This window comes from Ornithodoros turicata, chromosome 3, assembly GCF_037126465.1.
Source record: "Ornithodoros turicata isolate Travis chromosome 3, ASM3712646v1, whole genome shotgun sequence".
Taxonomy (NCBI): domain Eukaryota; kingdom Metazoa; phylum Arthropoda; class Arachnida; order Ixodida; family Argasidae; genus Ornithodoros; species Ornithodoros turicata.
The window spans coordinates 22,636,360-22,653,662 of record NC_088203.1 but is presented as its reverse complement, the minus strand read 5'-3'; the positions used below and the strand labels follow the sequence as shown (position 1 = coordinate 22,653,662).

The following is a 17,303-nucleotide window of genomic DNA, read 5'->3' as shown; positions in this document are numbered from 1 at the left end:
CGACATATCGTGTCTCAACACGATCGCTCCTCCTGCCCTTGATTGTTCATCCTTCTGTATAGTCTTGTATGATGGTGGCACTAACTCTGAATCCTGCATGTGCTCGTGAAGTTAAGTCTCGGTTATAACAAGTATATACATCAGGCTCTTCGCTAATCAATACATTTTCATCCTCGACGATTTGATTCAAAACACTGCGTGCGTTTATGTTTACAAGCTTAAAAGCAGGGAATGCCAAATGTCACGTTCCTTTACACCGGTCTTGCACCGCATTACCTCGAAGGGCAATGCTTGAGTACCTCTGTTTTTCGGAGGGGGGGCACAAGTTCTTCAGCCGCAGTCATCCCGTCACTCGCAAAATGCCATCGCAGTTCACAAACAATGTCAGGGGAGGATTCGGTGGTAGACTGCGTCTTGCATTTATGCACTCGATCTCCGCATTGAGAGATTGTCTTTCGGTATATCTCACCCAATGTTTCTCTGGAGCTTTGAGTTCCTCAGCAGTGATCGCATCTGTGGAATGGTTGACTTGATTATTGTGATATTTGTGTAGTGGTAAACCCAAGCCGTGGCTTTCACTAGCCGATGCAAGCTACTCTACGCTTCGACGTCTAGTATTGGCCTCCTTCGGTGACTCAGTTGTATTCGCTTCTGGAACGTCAACTGTCTTCCTCGGCTCATCTTCATCAATCTGCAGGTGTTCAACACTGGCGTGAGGCCAGTAGTCCGGAAATTTGAGCACCCATCCTGGTCCAGTCCACCAAACGGAGCTAGATACCAACTGAGTGGCTGTAACACCTGCCGTCACCAGACCTGCGGTGTTCTGTCTATCCCTGGCCAATGTGGCCATCGAGAGGCGTCGGCCTGTCTCTGAATCTCCCCGACACGATTTTTCGCAAACGGTTTCAATGTGCTTGGGTCGCTTTTAATCCAGTACATGCGATGGTCGAGTTGGATCAGAACTAGACTTCCTCCAAGGGAAGTTTCATATGCCTTCGTAAGTAGGTACACAATCTGGCTGCCAAGAGGCAGGCCATCAGCTCCAGTTTTGCTAGCGTCAGAGTCTTCACAGGCGCAATCCAGAATTTATTGATCAGGACAGTCGACGAAGCACTAGCCCGTGTATCGGTAGTACTCGGATGTGCTACGGTTACGTAAGCTATGGGGCTTGCATCTGCAGAGATGTGGAGTATTTAGGGGCACCCTCCTTCTTCACCACCTGAGCAGATCTACTGAGGCACTTGGATTGTCGGCGGCTCTTTTAACTCTGGGCACTTCCAATTCCTGTCAATTTCGTCAGAGAGGGTCTCATCTAAACCAATCTTCAGCACCCAGAGCGTCTGAAATATCGCTTTTGCACCCACGAGGTATGGTGCTACCCATCCCAGTGGATCGTAGACACTCGCCGTAACTCTCAGCATTGGCCTCTTCGTGTATACTGCGCCAACGCTATTACCTTGTAGCAGCACTAGCTGCACCACCATCGCCTTGGCCACATGACCCTTTTTCTGCCCTGCCACCTCGCGCTCGCGAGATGCGAGCTAGTTACTTCTTCTTCCACTCGAGCGACCGGCCAGAACGGTCAACAAAAGGCGTCAAGTCGGACCAGACTATTTTATTGACCGTTCTGGCCGGTCGCTCGAGTGGAAGAAGTAGTAACTAGCTCGCATCTCGCGAGCGCGAGGTGGCAGGGCGGAAAAAGGGTCATGTGGCCAAGGCGATGGTGGTGGAGCTAGTGCTGCTACATCATCCTCCCTCCCCTGGAGAAAGATGATGCTGAAGCTGCAACCTACTCCATTGTCGACAGTGAGAGACAGTTTGTCGCTAAACGGGTCCCATACAATCCCTAGGACCTTCAGTATTCCTGCGACGTAACCAAGGGGCTTCCTTTCTACCGTATCTGCTTCAAAACGTTCTCGGAGCTTGGACCAATAACGCTGTTAGAGACCCATTTCTATAATTTCATTGACGCATTCGACAGACCGTTATTGGCGCCCTCGTACAACTCCAACGCCCTTTCTTCACTGTCGGCTGCTGTCGGAAGGTCATCCACATTCATACTTTCTTGAAGCAGTTTCGCTGACGACATGTACTTCCCTTTCCTGTTCTGTAGATGGTGTCGTAACTTGGCCGCTAGTAAGAAGGAACTCGATGTCCTTCCAAACGGAACTCTGCTCATTCTGAACGTCACTATACGCTTGGCATGATCTCTTCATCCATAGCCACCCTGTTGGAAATTCCTACTTGGACTCCATATGGTATTATGACAGCAGGTCCTACATGATGTAGGATCCTACTTACAAATAGGATTGTAACGACCTACATGCAAATAGGTTCCTACATGCTACATCCTACATACGCTAAAATTGCGAAATACCAGATAGTGTGGGCTATATGCACAAGACCTGATGTCTGCAAGTCTGTCGTGCTCATGCTTGAGTGGTGACCGTGTATAATTTGTGCACCCTATTATTGTGATGTGTATATTAGCAAATAACAAATCATGCAGCTTATACCTTATTTTATTTATATCGTTCAGCATCCGTCTGACATATGTTTCTTGAACATTCACACTCTTGCTGTACTGCGTCTTCAACACATTCACCGACGATGCTAGATGATAGACAGATAGCTCTGAGATATATTTCTTGAAGGCATCTGAAACAATAAAGCGAGTCAGGAAGCTGGTTTTAGCAGGGATAATACAGCATGTGTCACATAAAATGCGCCAAAACTTAAGAAGAATTTGCGCACCACGGGTTAACCAGACTTCCCACATATACTGTTACTTGTGGTCCAAAGACACAACAACAACTTTATTTCGGGACGACGGGTGGGGAGTTTCATCGTCGGGGGGCGATACTCTACCCCATTGCTGGGGGTGAAGCGGGGAATGAAGGAATGGGTCCCGTTACAACGAGGATCGAAGTCGGATCCTCGGAAGTCGAGGATCGAAGTGTCCAAAGACACTTTTTTTTACCAACCATATATAACTCAATGAGATTAAATAAATATACCAGGGCTACAGCAAAAGTGTCAGTAAGGCATTACCTGAAGAGAGTGAGAACAAGAGACGTTGAATTCTATTATCCGCGCTTATTTACATTCTATGCATATTCCTTCCACACTCGGGAAAAAATATGCATAAACCAAGACGAGTTAAAAAGCTAACTAATTAATCTCAATTAGGAATTAATAACCAACAAAGGAAGATCTGTATCTTTAAAGCACCGGTACCGTCAAATACGCAGAATTGTTTTGCTCCGTGGAATTTCAGGTGAGAATAATGTGGCTGTAGTGTATGACGTCATACAACATGCCATGGATGACGTAGTTGCATGGCTGAAGTGTATACTCTACCTGTTTCACAGTAAATACAAGTCAGCAGGGCTGGGCAGGAATACTCAAAATTTGTATTATAATACAAATACATAATACTTGCTAAAAAATTGTATTATAATACTAATACATAATACATTTTATTTTCAAGTATTATAATACATAATACTATTGAACCCCTGTATTACTCAAGTAATACTAGTAATACTTTTGTGCCGTGGCAGACAGTTATTAGAAAAGGAATCCCGGACATATTTCTGAAGCCACCGGTCCGGTCACCGAAGTGACTAACTTACAGCTCTCAGGGCATTCTCTCGCGTGACGCAGGTGTGTGTGTCTATAATACCTTTTCTTCTCCCTGGTTTTCTTTTAAATAATCAAATCAAATCAATCAACCTTTTCTTCTGCCTTACTTTCTGACGCACCGACCCTGGCTCCATTCTATGATATGACCCTCTAAGGGCCCCGGGTTGTTCACCCAGAGTGGAGAAGTTTCTCCGAAATTTGAGTCAGCCAGCTCCTGTAATCGTCCCTTTGTTGCACGTTGAAATGTGATCCTCTGTTGGCAGAACTAGGTCGTGTTCGTAGGACTGGAATGGAACTTAAAGCATACACGTATAAGACCCATCACCTCAGGCAGGACAGGTCGTAAGTAATACTCGAATTTTTTGTATTATAATACGTAATACAAATACTCTAAAGTATTACAGTAACGGTATTATAATACAATGTATTTGTAATACTGCCCAGCCCTGCAAGTCAGTAAAGAGCTCTGCAACGCACTTCAGCTGAACTTACTTGGTCTCTTTCAACATCTCCGCGATGTATCTGTTCATTTTCCCACGTCGTCCGTGTGCCTGCTCATCTGTGCTGTTCACCGAAATGAATCTGTCAAAAGCGTCTGCAATTCATAGTTTCCACATTACTGGAGCATCACATATGATATCTTCACCCTGATGTTAAGTGATGATACAGCCCTAGTAAAAAAAACAGCCTGGATCCACTGTGGAACCAGCCTGGAAAAGCCATTCCAGGCTGGAGCTAGGTTGCCCAAGGCTGTTTCCATGCTGGGTCCAGTGCTGTTTGAATTTCCATTCTGAAACCATCCAACTTCCATTCGGAAACCAGGATGGTTTCCTGCTGGAACGAAGCTGGAAATGGGATGTTCCAGCGAGTACGCTGGGTTGTCCGAGATTCTTGGCTGTGAACGCTGTGAAGATAATCTTGGCTTATATACAGCAAACAAGAAGCCGAAATTAATTTCACAAATGTGCAAATAATTTATTTATGCCCAAATATAATAAAATAAACAAAATAATATTAAAACAAATAAATAAAACATTAATAAAAACAAATAAATACCCTGTGCAAGGTTATGCACAGAACTCCACGTACATGACTAGATCGCAAAAAAAATAAAATAAAGAATGTTGATTGGCTTGACGCTGCAAGAAGTGAGCTTTCCCGGTCTGTCAAACCGAAACTATAGCCATAATGCTCTCATCGTAAAATGCGACTAACCGCCATCGTCATCAACTCAGAACCTGCGGAACATGGAGGAAGGAAGCACAGGAGCGGCCGTTTCGAACAGATTTCCGTGGGACCCCTCTGGCGGTCGCTCCTGTCAAAACGGCCATTACTTCCTGTCCACCACGTGACCCTCTCTAAAGTTTCGATTTAACAACGCTTTGCTGTTCGCGCTGCTTTCTGTGCTTTTCCAAAGTCATTTACTCTTAAAATGTGAGCACCATTGTGGGAACAACGTTTTGTTAACGTGTTCTTATCGCGGTTGCGGCTGCGATTCAACAGAAATCAGCTCTGTTACGGGAATAACCTTTCATTCGTAAGTACGTACTTGATGGGTTGTTTCGTACCCCTCTCTGTGAGAATCATCTTGAATCATTCCTTTACAAACGGGCGCTGTACCACAGCTGCAGATTCATTTGAGTTCATTCAGTTTGATTACTGGCATGCTTTACCACTTCAGCAACAAACACACAAAACGTGGCCACGTCGTCACACAAAGGTCGCTGCCACGAATGATGTTTCTGGTCCTACGTGCTTGTCCTGCAGACCGTGAGCGGTCTTGTAGTAGAAGGGTAAACCGCGAGTAACCTTCCGAACACACATAAAGAAAACTGGACGCGCGGCGTTCATCACAATGCAGATATCTGAACTGCAAGACAATCACGACTCTCGTCGTCTGATTCGGGAGCTGGCCTGCGCATGCTCTTGGGGGTCACGTGAGCGGTCACGTGGTAGACAGGAGCATCCCAGAATGCTATGCGAAGCTGCCACGCCCGTCCCAATGGCAAAAGGTTGGAAGGGCCGCTCCTGTGTTTCCTTCCTCCATGCTGCGGAATCTGCTTTGAACTGGGAAGCGTCGGTTGTCGTTTGTCGTGTTGGCGTCTGAGGTACAGCCTGGTAATTTAGGTGTTCCCTCCTGCATTTCACCTTCGGCGACCGTATAAAAACGCGAACGTCTTTGCATTTGTGTAGTCGCGTGCTCCGTTATGCATTTTGTTCCTGAACCCGTGCACGAGCTCTATTACGACAAAGGGTAAGCGGCGTGTGCAGTACGGTTGATCCTCAAGTTCTAAATCTGAACCAAGAGGTGCAGTAGTGACCCGATACTTATCTATAGTTATCTGAACTGCCATCATGATGTGTCATTGTCCCGCTTGCACGGGACAGACTTACTTTGTCGGACAGCTAAATGAGAACGAGCGCCTGACAAGTGACCTTTGCGATTTTTGCACATGCTCAAACTTTGCATCAAATTGTGTGATATCACATTATCGTCTCATAGTATTGCCACTGTTGCTGCATGTACACTATTTGTAGCATATTTGTTATCATACCTGTTATGGGGTATTATTCTTATTAAAATAAATATGTGAATTTATTGCTGATTGTCACTTTATAAATCTGTAAGCGTGTTTCCAGTTTCTGCTTTGTGCAGCAATTTATCTTGTATAAGTTGCTTCTACTTGAGCGGAACCTCCTGCCTCGGAACATTGGTTCCACCAGAAGGTAGGCTGAAGTGGAAGCACTCCTACATCGGGACACGATATTCCGGCTGGAGACATGCTGCATACCCAGCCTTGTTCCAGCCTGTGTCCACTGTGGAACCGGTTCTACACCACTCTTTCTCTGGCTGGATGCGGCCTGTTTCCAGCCTGGGGCAAGCCCGCTAGATCCAGTAGATATTCCAGGCTGGAACCAGTCCAATAATCCAGCTGGAATTCCCACTGCATTTCCAACTGGAATTTGTTAACCAATATGGTAAGAGTACATTGAGATGACAGATACAGGATAAGGCATTAAGAATCAATATGGTATAATAATCACACTGAGCGGATAAAGTTATAGGAACCCACATGCTAGGAAGAGTATCAAGCAAAAGGTGCACGAAACATGGCACTACAGGCACACAAGTAACCTTCAATTCACGAAATCTAAGGTTTTGGTCTTCCAAGGTACACACACAGAAACAGGTCCAGATATAGAACTCCGGGGCACCAAAACCACGACGAAAGACGATTCCCGAGCGAGAGCCCTCTGAACATCCGTCCAAACGCGTCCGACACTCCTTTCCGAATGAGTTAGGACGCACTCCAGCTCCAAGGGCGCCACCTGTAACGGCTCTCCTCGCTCTATATCCAGGAAGCAGAAAGTAGCGCGAAGGCGGGACCAAAGCTATCGGAAAGAGGACGTTTTCCCCGTCAAAATAAGTCCTCGATCACATTCCTACGCCAACAAACAACCGATATCGAAAAAAAATGCCACCAGCCCCGTGTATAAGGAGCCGCTATTGCCATGGTGTCCTAACTCGAGAACGGAGAGGGATAGAACGATGCCGCAAGTTTCGACACATTCGGCGTGCGGAGTACAGGAACTCGTTAATAGGTGGTTCGGATCCCCCGCAGGGTTCGAACCTAAAAACAGGGTCAAAGGTTGCAGAATGAGGGTTAGCCTAAGGAATTTTGGGAATAACACCATAACCGGCAGTAAATACACGGGTGGTGCGAATCGGAAAGTTGTAGCTCAAAGAGCGGAGCACGCGCACCAAAAATTTCGAGTAAATTGGACGTTAGGTAAGCAAGTTACGGTACTAAGTAGATGGAGGCGTTTCCGGGCGGCGTCACCCAGACTCGGCATCGCCAACCCCAAAGACCTCGAACTCCAAAGCCCATATCTGGAGAACGGAACGTCGCGCGCCTACGGGATTACAGCGGTTGGAAAGAGCACGTCGAGATCTTCAAAACTATATCGCATACGACTACGTAGCTGCAATAGAAGCGGTATTCGGAAAAAACGGCCGTTAGTCCCATGCATTGGGAGGGAGAGAGAGAGAGAAATACATGATGACGATGATATGGGGATGATTGGGAGGAGTGTAAACACGGAAAACGGTAACTCGAGAACCACAAGACTTAGAGAGCTGTACTAAATTTTGCCATGTTCACCGAGTCGCTCCAGAAAGATGAACACCGTCCGACGCGGGCTTGCTTCCGAAAAAGGGCCCCAAAGTTTGGAAAAACAGGGTTACGAACGCACTTGATAACATGCCGTATGTGTGCGCATTGCCAAACATAATTGAATATGACTAGTTCGATGATCCACTGCTGTTTTGATTGATTTTGCTGGTTGGTTGCTTATACTGCTCAGTAGTTCGCACACCGTACACAGGTGAACAACTTCTAGAGCTCCTGAGGGACGCGGGTGCCGCTGAAATAGACAGACAACGGTTTTCAATTAAGTTTAATGAGGATAGATCATCCATCGCAATGAACACAGAGAATGTTATCATAACGTTCAGGTTTGATATGCAAATGTCAGTTACACTGGGGCTCGACACTTGCAAAGTATCAGAATTCTTCAGTCCCACACAATGTTTCCGGTGCCTTCGATACGGTCACCTAGCAATGAACTGCTGGGTGCAACAAACAACAAAGGTGCAGAATTTGCTTCGAGCCCCATGAACACAAGGCATGCACAAATCGAAGAGAACGAAAATGCGCCAATTGCAATGGTCAGCACGCCGCCACATACAGAGGCTGCCCCAAACGACGTGTAGCGGTTCAAGCAATCAGGGCATGCGAAGAAGATCATAGATAGAATGGCGTAGATGCAGGCTAGCTGGTGGATAAACTCCATGATAGGCAAGCCTGAGCGATGGGCAAGACACGTAAACAACACAACAAGCCCATCGCTTAGGCTTGCCAATCATGCGAAGAAGACCAGTGAAAAAGGAAGGAAACAGCTCCCGTGTCCCAAGGTCAACTTGAAGCACCACGAGCATCTGTCTCAACGCCATAGTCAGCACCAGCACCTCACACGTGCCACAAGGACTATCCACCCCTCCCCCAAAGTCTCCCCAAGAAGAGGACTACAAAGTCATTTCAACCCATACTGGGCACACGACCGTGCACCAAAGGAGGCTCCTCCTCCACTTCCCCGCAGGCCACCCCTTAAAACACCACGTCCACCACCACCGTTCGACCCACAAGAACGCACAGAAGCATCACTAGTCCTATTAATCAACCCATTCCTCATGGCAGCTCTCAAAGCAGTTGTAGCAGCAATTCCCAGCGCTCAAAACCGACCAGAAGTCAAACAGTAGATGATCTCATTTGAGACACAGCTAATGGAAATCCACACAAGACCGCGGAATGAGTAGCATCTACACCAAAACAAGGATATTTCAATAGAATTGCAACGACCTCAAAGACAAAATTGGTGATATACGAACCTTTCTCTGTAGGCACCCTTTTCCAATATTCGCACTATCTGAAGCCGATGTAGGCCCACCTTGCCGCCTATCACAGTATCAAATCCACTCCTCGGCAACGGCAACAGCAAAACCAATATTGGCCATTCGGAGGGATCTCCCTCAAGCACTGATTGCTCCAAACTCAGCAAATGTAATGCACTACAGTAGTCAGAAAAGCTAGCGTATCTAGCAGTGCCTATCTAGCAAAACAATTGCTAGATACGCTAGCTAGCGTATTTAGCATCAACAAACAAGACCGCCCCCGTCCCCGCCCCATCCCGCTCTTGCGAATGTTAATTAGGGCTAAACCACGTGAGCGCCAGCCCACAGATACCGACCTCACTGTATCATCTGAGGAATTAACCACGTGGGCACCAGCCCACTTTCACGACTCCATCTGGTAAGCCATCCCTGCAACATGCCTTTCTTAATATTATAATTAGGTGCACGCCCTACTGTGTTGGAGTAAACCACGTCAGAGTGATACCGACCTCACTGTGTCATCTGAGGAATTAACCACGTGGGCACCAGCCCCCATATCGTAAGCCAGCCTCCAGCAAGTCCCTCGCACGCGCAACACGCGCTTCTTATTATAATTAGGTTGCATGCACACCTACTATGTAATTAACTAAGACTGGGCACGCGCCTCAGTCTTATAAAAACGGTGCATGCAAACGGAGATTAGTCAGAACAATAAAAAATGGCAGACCAGTTCTACATCAATTTACTCTCAAACGCGGTTGAACCAGCCCACGAAGCTGTCGTTATACCCTTCTTAATAAGTTTACCTCCACCCTCTCGCAGATTTTAAACCTGACCAGTTGTGGCTGACCACGTGGGGGCACCAACCCCTTTGCTTGCCTGTAGGATGCACTCACTGAATGTCATCTTAATTGTGTAGTTCCATCAGAATGATATACCTCTTGTTTTAAACAAACTACGTTAACAATGAATAATTAGCTTAGTTATGAAATCAGAAATGTGCCATAACCGTTCATCCATCTAAGGATCTTAGTAAAAAAGAAATAATAATAAGATTACGAAGATTAATTTTTTATGGATAGTTGCACAATTCTTACTCGATCCTGCAAAAGCGTATACGAAGAGGGGAGTCAAGTCCTGTAGATCTCATAAACAAAATACAGAGGAAGCGTGGACCTCCACGCGAAAGCTTGTACAAATTAAACTTAAACAAAAATCTTCAGTGTCGGCTTCTGTATTTTGTTTATTGGATCCCTGCAAGGATAAAACGATAGCTCGATTCATACATGGCCACAACATTGTTCAAATATTTTTTTTTTTCTTATTACGTTTTAAAGTCGACAAGTAGGACACCTCGCTATCGTCTGCCTAATGGAAATGGTTGATGAGCCAATCGACTCCTTCCGAAGTGCGAAGAGACAGTATATACTTAAACTTCAGAGCACTAAGAGTGTAACCGAAAAAAAAAAAAAAAGAAGCCTACAGCTCTGATCTTCGACAACCGATCGAAAAAAAGAAAAAAAATGCACCGGCCGCCGCCACAACATCGTTGCGAATTGCAAGGATATGGCATAGCTAGTATTGAGAAGTGATTATGGACAGGGTGCTAAGGGCGTGTAACCGACAAAAGGCTTACCGCTTCGAAATTCGACATCCGACGCATCATAGGGGAACATCATGATATTCATTGTAGAGATTTCATTAAACATGCTTGGACTTGCAGTCGACCAGGCTACCTCTCCCCATTAATCCGTTTTGTGTACGACACGGATTAACTCTCGAGAAATGATAAGATCACTTTTTCCGTATTCCATTAAGATGTTGTTGTGTTAGCGACGCTTTGCATATTAGACGACGGGATGGCTGAAGGTCACGCTGTTTCCACTCAGACTGTGATATCTCTTCTGCTGATTTGCATGAGCACGCGAGCAAGTCGAATAAACGCTCGAAGATACACGATGTTATTGCAATAGCAAGCATTTGCATATAAGACAACTCGTTGGATAAAAGTCGTACCTTTTTACTCTAGCCGGTGTCGCCTTTGCAACTCGAAGACGGGAAAAATAATTACTATGCGATACATGTTGCGCCGCAGGAAAAAGAAGAAGAAAAAAAGACGCAGTATACTAATGACAGCTACCTCCATGCTGACTGCTTTGATTTCTGAACAGAGCGAGCCAGCGAGGGTAAAGCCGTAATTACCTCTCAAGGATAAACGATAATATCACTTTCCTCATCACGTCTTTGGGGCGAGACGGTCGACGCTGCACTCTCATAGGCAAACGAAGCGACTTCTATATAAGACAGTTCGTCCGCAACGCTTTCCGGACTGAGCTGGAATGTCAAGTGAATGCCACTTGATTGTTTTCAGGTGGATTCACTTGACATTCCAGCTCAGGTTTTTCCGTGCGGGTGTTTGACTGGAAAAGCAGACTAAGGTGAGTACATGCTTTTTTCTTTTCTCTTGTTATAAGTTCTTCCCCTGTGAGCGTGCAATGCATGTACGTGAAAGAAAAAAAGAAAAGAGGTTCATTCCTTCCCACTGCCGACATGCAAATCTTTGTGATTTTTAAAGTACACCTTCTTAGATCGTCGCAGTAGATGAAATGAAAAATAAACGATTGCAAACAGTACAACATTATTTTTTTATTTAGGACATTGCATTGCGTTGTATGTTTTGGAGGACATTGCTAATTTACAAGTCGGCTTCACCTAACTTCTACGTGCGTTGCGGGAAGTCAACGTTAGGAAATGCTCAGTCTTGCTGGATTGCTTGTTTCTTTGCATTTCAATTCAGCGGAACGGTGTTTTTTTTAATTGTTTGACTTTGGTTCTTCATAAAACATATTTTCCAGTTCATCGTCTTTGTTGTAACTACTCCGACGAGGTTGAAGGGCCATCTCACATTTTGGGCTTGTAAGATCGACTTCTTCTAAGCATCTTTTAGCTTCTCTCTTTCATTTCATGTTCGGGTAACAACAGAACACTTCACCTGCACGTCAATGGCAAACAGGTCAGAAAGAAAGGAATGTGTCTACCTTCATTTGTGAGATGTAGCTAGTCTTCACCCAACTCCTGCATGCATTGGGGGAAAGCCTACTTTAGGAAATGTTCAGTCTTGCTACTGCATGTTTCTTTGCATTTAAACTTAGCGAAACGGTGTTTTTTTTTAATCGTTTGATTTTGGTTTGACATAAAACATATTTTCCAGTTCATCTTCCTTCTTTTGCTGTAACTATTCCGAGGAGGTTGAAGGGAAGAGTTTGAGATCTTCCTTGACAACAAGGCAAAAATGTGTGCTATACAATGGAGAAGAGGTGGAAAACTTTTTTTTTTTCAAGTTAATCCACTCGGGATTCCAGATGAAGATTTTTTTCTCCGTGAGAGTGTTTGACTGGAAAGACAGACTGTGGTAAGTACATGGATTTGCCCTCCTCTTTTGCAATATATATATAATGCTTTTCTATGAACATGCAAGTCATTTATGGAAATGCAAATTGAGGAACGACAAGGTTTCATGCCTCCCGCTTTCAGTGGCGACATGCAGGTCTTTGTGATTTAAGGAATGCTTTCCTAGTCCATCACAGGAAGTGAAAACGTTTGCAAACAGTTCCTTTTTTTTTTTTTATTTAGATACAAGGACAGTGAGATCACAGCCCTTTTAGATAGTGAGATTCCATAGCCAGAGTGATGTCGACCAATTGTTCTGCCAAGAGAGTAAATGTTGCCTGGGCAGCGGCGAAGTTTTAACTCACGTTCTAAGCACAAACAGCATACATCTGAGCATTCGTTATCGTAATAGGTCCTTGTAAGATTGGCTGTCTCTAAGCATTTTTGCAGCTGGCGTGTTTCATTTCGTGTTAGGGTAACACCAGAACGCTTTGGTTTACCATTTTCACTCCAAATGCGTACCACAAGCAAGTCAGAAGGGCATGAATGTACATAAACATATTTTTCCAGTTCAGCTTCTTTGCTGCAGTTGCCCTGATGAAGCTGAAGGGAAGAGGATGGAAGCTTCGTTAGCTCGATGATCACCACAACAAGCAAAAACGTGTGCCACACAACGGAGAAGAGAACACACAAACATCTATCCATGTCTGTTCACTCACAATGAAATGAGAGGGCTTAGTACAAATGTACATTTTTATTTTCCTGATACATGAGCGGTGATTATTTTTTTATGCTCCATTGTGCACCAGTCGATGTTTGAAGAGGTGAAGTGTTAGCTTGCTGATGTAGCCTGTTAAGTAGTGCCAACCTTCAGACTCGGCTTGTTCCATGAAACATAGACTCTCAACAGCAAGATGCATAGCGTCAACCTCGTCAGCATATGTCAAAATTTCGTCCACGTGACGTGACCATTCAGCAAGTAAGGCGAAAGGTGATTCCGAGGCAAACGTACAGGCGGTGTGAACTCTGGCATACATTGTTTTTGCAGTTTTCCAAGTAACCCTGTCAGGAGGTTGATCTGGCAGCACTTGAAACAACACCATATCCGTCACAATTTTAAAAGCTTCCACGAGCGAAGTTTTGCCTACTTGTGTTAACCCACATTCCAATATCTCCTTGTAGGAGACGTGTTTGAGACGACACAGAGGCTGCATCCGAAATTCGTGTGTGTAACCTCTTCTCCATCTGCCACACACATCTCTACCTAGCACAGGCTGCTCTTCATCTGCGTCTGATGATGACGACCATGCGCCATCAAGCCGAGGATCAACCTCAGGCCATGTTGTGTCATCGGCGGCTGACTTGTCTTGACTGGTCATTATAAACCAAGGTAATTTTCTGCGATCCACTTCTTGTCCAGACTGCCAGTGAACTGAACCAAGTACTGAAGCTTCCCACTTCTAACTCGTCGTTTTATGATCTTCTCTACTTTTGGAACCTCTCTCACTCGTACAATTTCACTCTCATAAAACCCACCAATGATGTCTTCATTTTTAAGATCACGTAATAGGTACGTGTTAGGATACCCTAACTTGGTCGCTCTCACCACGAAGAGTTCTGACGTAAATGACCCTAAATAACGTTTTATTAGCTTATGTCTGTATTTTGCAATTCTCACTACGTCTCCAACACTGTAGCACGGCTTTTTTGGTGGTCCAACTGGGCTGGGGTACAGTCTCTCTCGGAAAATGTGCTCGTTTTCTTTCTTTACGTCCACTGGTCTGGCAGAAAGCGATCTGTGTACGCGATTGTTGTAAGCTTTCACTACTTGAGGTAAAATGTTCACATATCGCTTGTGACCCTGGAATGTGAAGATACGGTACAGTGTGGTCACAATTGTTCGCTGAGATCGCTCACAGATTGAAGCCTTCATAGGTGAATTTGTATGGATGAGCCGGATCCCCCTTGCTTTCAGAAACTGTTGTACCGCCTTGTTTGTAAAGTCTGTTCCACGATCTGTGTGCAAAAGCTTGGGTGTCCCAATTCTTTTAAAGGCAAGTTTAAAAGCTCGAATAACCTCGGGAGATCGTTTATTACGAATAGGTACAATGGCAAGAAGCCGAGAGAAAGCATCTATACAAAAGAGCAAATAGCGAAAACCATCGTTCTGGTTCTTTAGACTTTGCAAATCCTTTAGGTCAGCCTGGAATAGTTCGCGAAGTCCAAGTGCAATGGTTTTTCGAAACTTCGTGGGTCGCTTGTATTCCTTATGCAAACTGTACACATCACTTGTCTCCAGAAATTTAGTGACTTTGTCCTTCTTTTCGCCAATGGCTCGAGCAAGTCTCTGCACTCCACCAAAGCTGCCGACATGTTGCGGGTCATAGTAGGCTGCCATTAGTACTTCTTCCTACTGCAAACTCTCAGAGCATCGAGTGATAGATAAGCGTTGATTGTAGCTGAAACACCTCCTCTCATCCAGGGAGGTTGCCTGTTGTGAAGTTCGTACTTCAAAAGCTCAACAATAGATGAGTGTGGCACCACCTTTCCGTGACAGATAACTCTTCCGTACTCGTCGTAAGCCAGAACCGTTGTCATCAGCTGAAGCATAGCTAATACCTTTTTATGATATCTTGGAGGGAAGTGTGACAGTATTTTTTCTTCTTCGAAGTAGCCTCTCTCCTCGGAGTTCAGTACGGTGTCCACGTGAGCTGTCGTGCGCGCTTCGCGGCTCGTGTGAGCGGTGGTGACGCACGTCGAGGTGTGGAAGCTTCACTTACGGAATGAGGTGAAGGAGTGGCCAGAGTTTTCTCTGCTGTATGTTTTTGAAGACGAGATGGGTGCACAATAAGTGCTGGTAAGTTTAGCTTGACCAATAGCGGCAAAATCCGATCAAAATAGGGTGGTCTTTGAACATTTCTTGCTTTCGTCACGAGATAGTATACGAGGTCAATTATATTAGTATTGTCTACTCGCTCACCGTCGACAATTATCTGAAATGTTTTCCTATCCCACGAGATCGTTGGTTCCAGAAGACGTAATAGGTTTTCTGATCTGATTTTCTAGCCACTGCTCATGAAATCAACGACAGTATTATTTTTTTCCTCGGTCTGTGTTTCCTCTTCTCTCGCTGTTGTTGAACCCAGTGTAGGTGTGCTCTCACTCACAGTGGGATGTAGCAAGGAGTGAAGATATTGGATTATCTCTTTTGCTTTGATATCGTCTGGTTCATCTTTCTTCAATATCTGTGGGATGGGGGTTTCCCGGTAAGGCACAAGCTCGTATTTCTGCATCGACTACACTCCGATTGCTTTTGCTATCGCCCTTCCACCTAAAGTCGAGAGGAGACCCAGCAAAGGTGGCAAAAGGAACTGTAGAAAACCACCAGATTGTTGCAATACCTTTCGAACTTTCTTCACTCCTGTAGTGTCTCGTTTTGCCAAAAAGCGGATAGGTGTTGCATAAGGTTGCAACTGATTTCTCACTCTTGGAGCTACCTTAATGTTTCCTTTACAAAGATTCATACAAATCTCTCGAATAGCAGTTAGTTGCTAGGTAAATTAAGGCACTGCTGTTAAACTGAATGCATCTATACAGAGGATCATTAATAAATAAATATTGTGTTATGAAAATAGCTGAACAGTTGAGGTGGTGACAGCCAGCTACATAAAAATTGCAGATTTCTTTGAGCCTTTGTTTGTCGGCTAAGCAATCATCAAATATAATTAAAGAATTTCTTACAGTATCAAGATTAGTAGGAATATCCTGACTGAAGGTTACCTCTGGAAAATTATCGAAGATTGGTTGTTTGTACAAGTATATGTACAATATATGATCAAATGGTTTGTCGAAGACAGCAGCTCTATGTTTAATTAGACGTGTAACAAGTGTCGTCTTTCCACTCTGGCTTTGACCTGATATGGTCATTGAGACCGGAGTGGTAAACCTATAAGGTCCAACCTCAGCCATCTTTTGCAAACGAATGAAGCATGTTATGAAATCACAACATTACATAAAGGAAGGTTACAGCAAAGACGAGCCTGTACATCACTCTCAGATTGGCTAAACTGAAATACAGACATTCAAGGTTGTAGACATTCAAGGTTGCGCACAGCCGTGTTAGTTATCAGACCAGGAGCATTCTATCATGGAAGGTTACAACAAAAAGCAAAGACAAGTCTGTGCTCTAAGCTTGTCCAAAGTCGAAGTACACACGTTCAAGGTTGTAGACATTCAAGGTTGTGCATGCAGGTATATGTTAGTTACCAGACCAATGAAGTTAGATAGGACACGCTGAAACATGTCTTCACGTATAACGTTGCAAGGATGTAGACGTTCAAGGCTGTGCACACATATTAGAGAGCTGCATGCAATCGCTATATAAGAGCGGACATAGAGAGTGGTTCTTCATTTAGAACGTCAGACTGAGGAGGTGTGTTACATATTCCTGTGGAAGATGTAAGAGTTTACAAATCTATTCTTCTTTTTCAGTTCATTCTATACAGCAAGAGGAGAAAGCAAATTGTCATCATAACAGCGAAGTCTCCATAACACAAGTAAGCTATGTCATCCGTCATGGAAAAGTTGGATAAACTGAAAAAATGTGGTGACGGTGAAATTCAGAAAATGAGCAACATACCCAAAAACGAAAAGTTCGAAGTGCTGGACATTCAGAAAATTGACACTATGTATGGCGAGGCAGTATACGTGGAGCTCCGCATGGAAAACGACAAGCCAGTGAAAGTGTATCTACCTGGACGCTTCAAAAAATTGTCGGAGGAAGAGCTAGAGGAAATGCGACTGCTTCCAAATCTCA

The 17,303-nt window shown here is 44.7% G+C and overlaps 1 long non-coding RNA gene across 1 annotated transcript; it reads right to left on the bottom strand.

Moving 5' to 3' along the window:
* Positions 1–2,504: 2,504 nt before the first annotated feature.
* LOC135390036 (uncharacterized) lies at positions 2,505–6,968 on the bottom strand. Its single transcript, XR_010421671.1, has 3 exons — positions 6,720–6,968; positions 4,138–4,240; positions 2,505–2,658 (listed from the first exon to the last, which is right to left on the bottom strand). It is a non-coding gene; the product is annotated as an uncharacterized LOC135390036 (long non-coding RNA).
* Between the last annotated feature and the right edge of the window lie 10,335 nt (positions 6,969–17,303).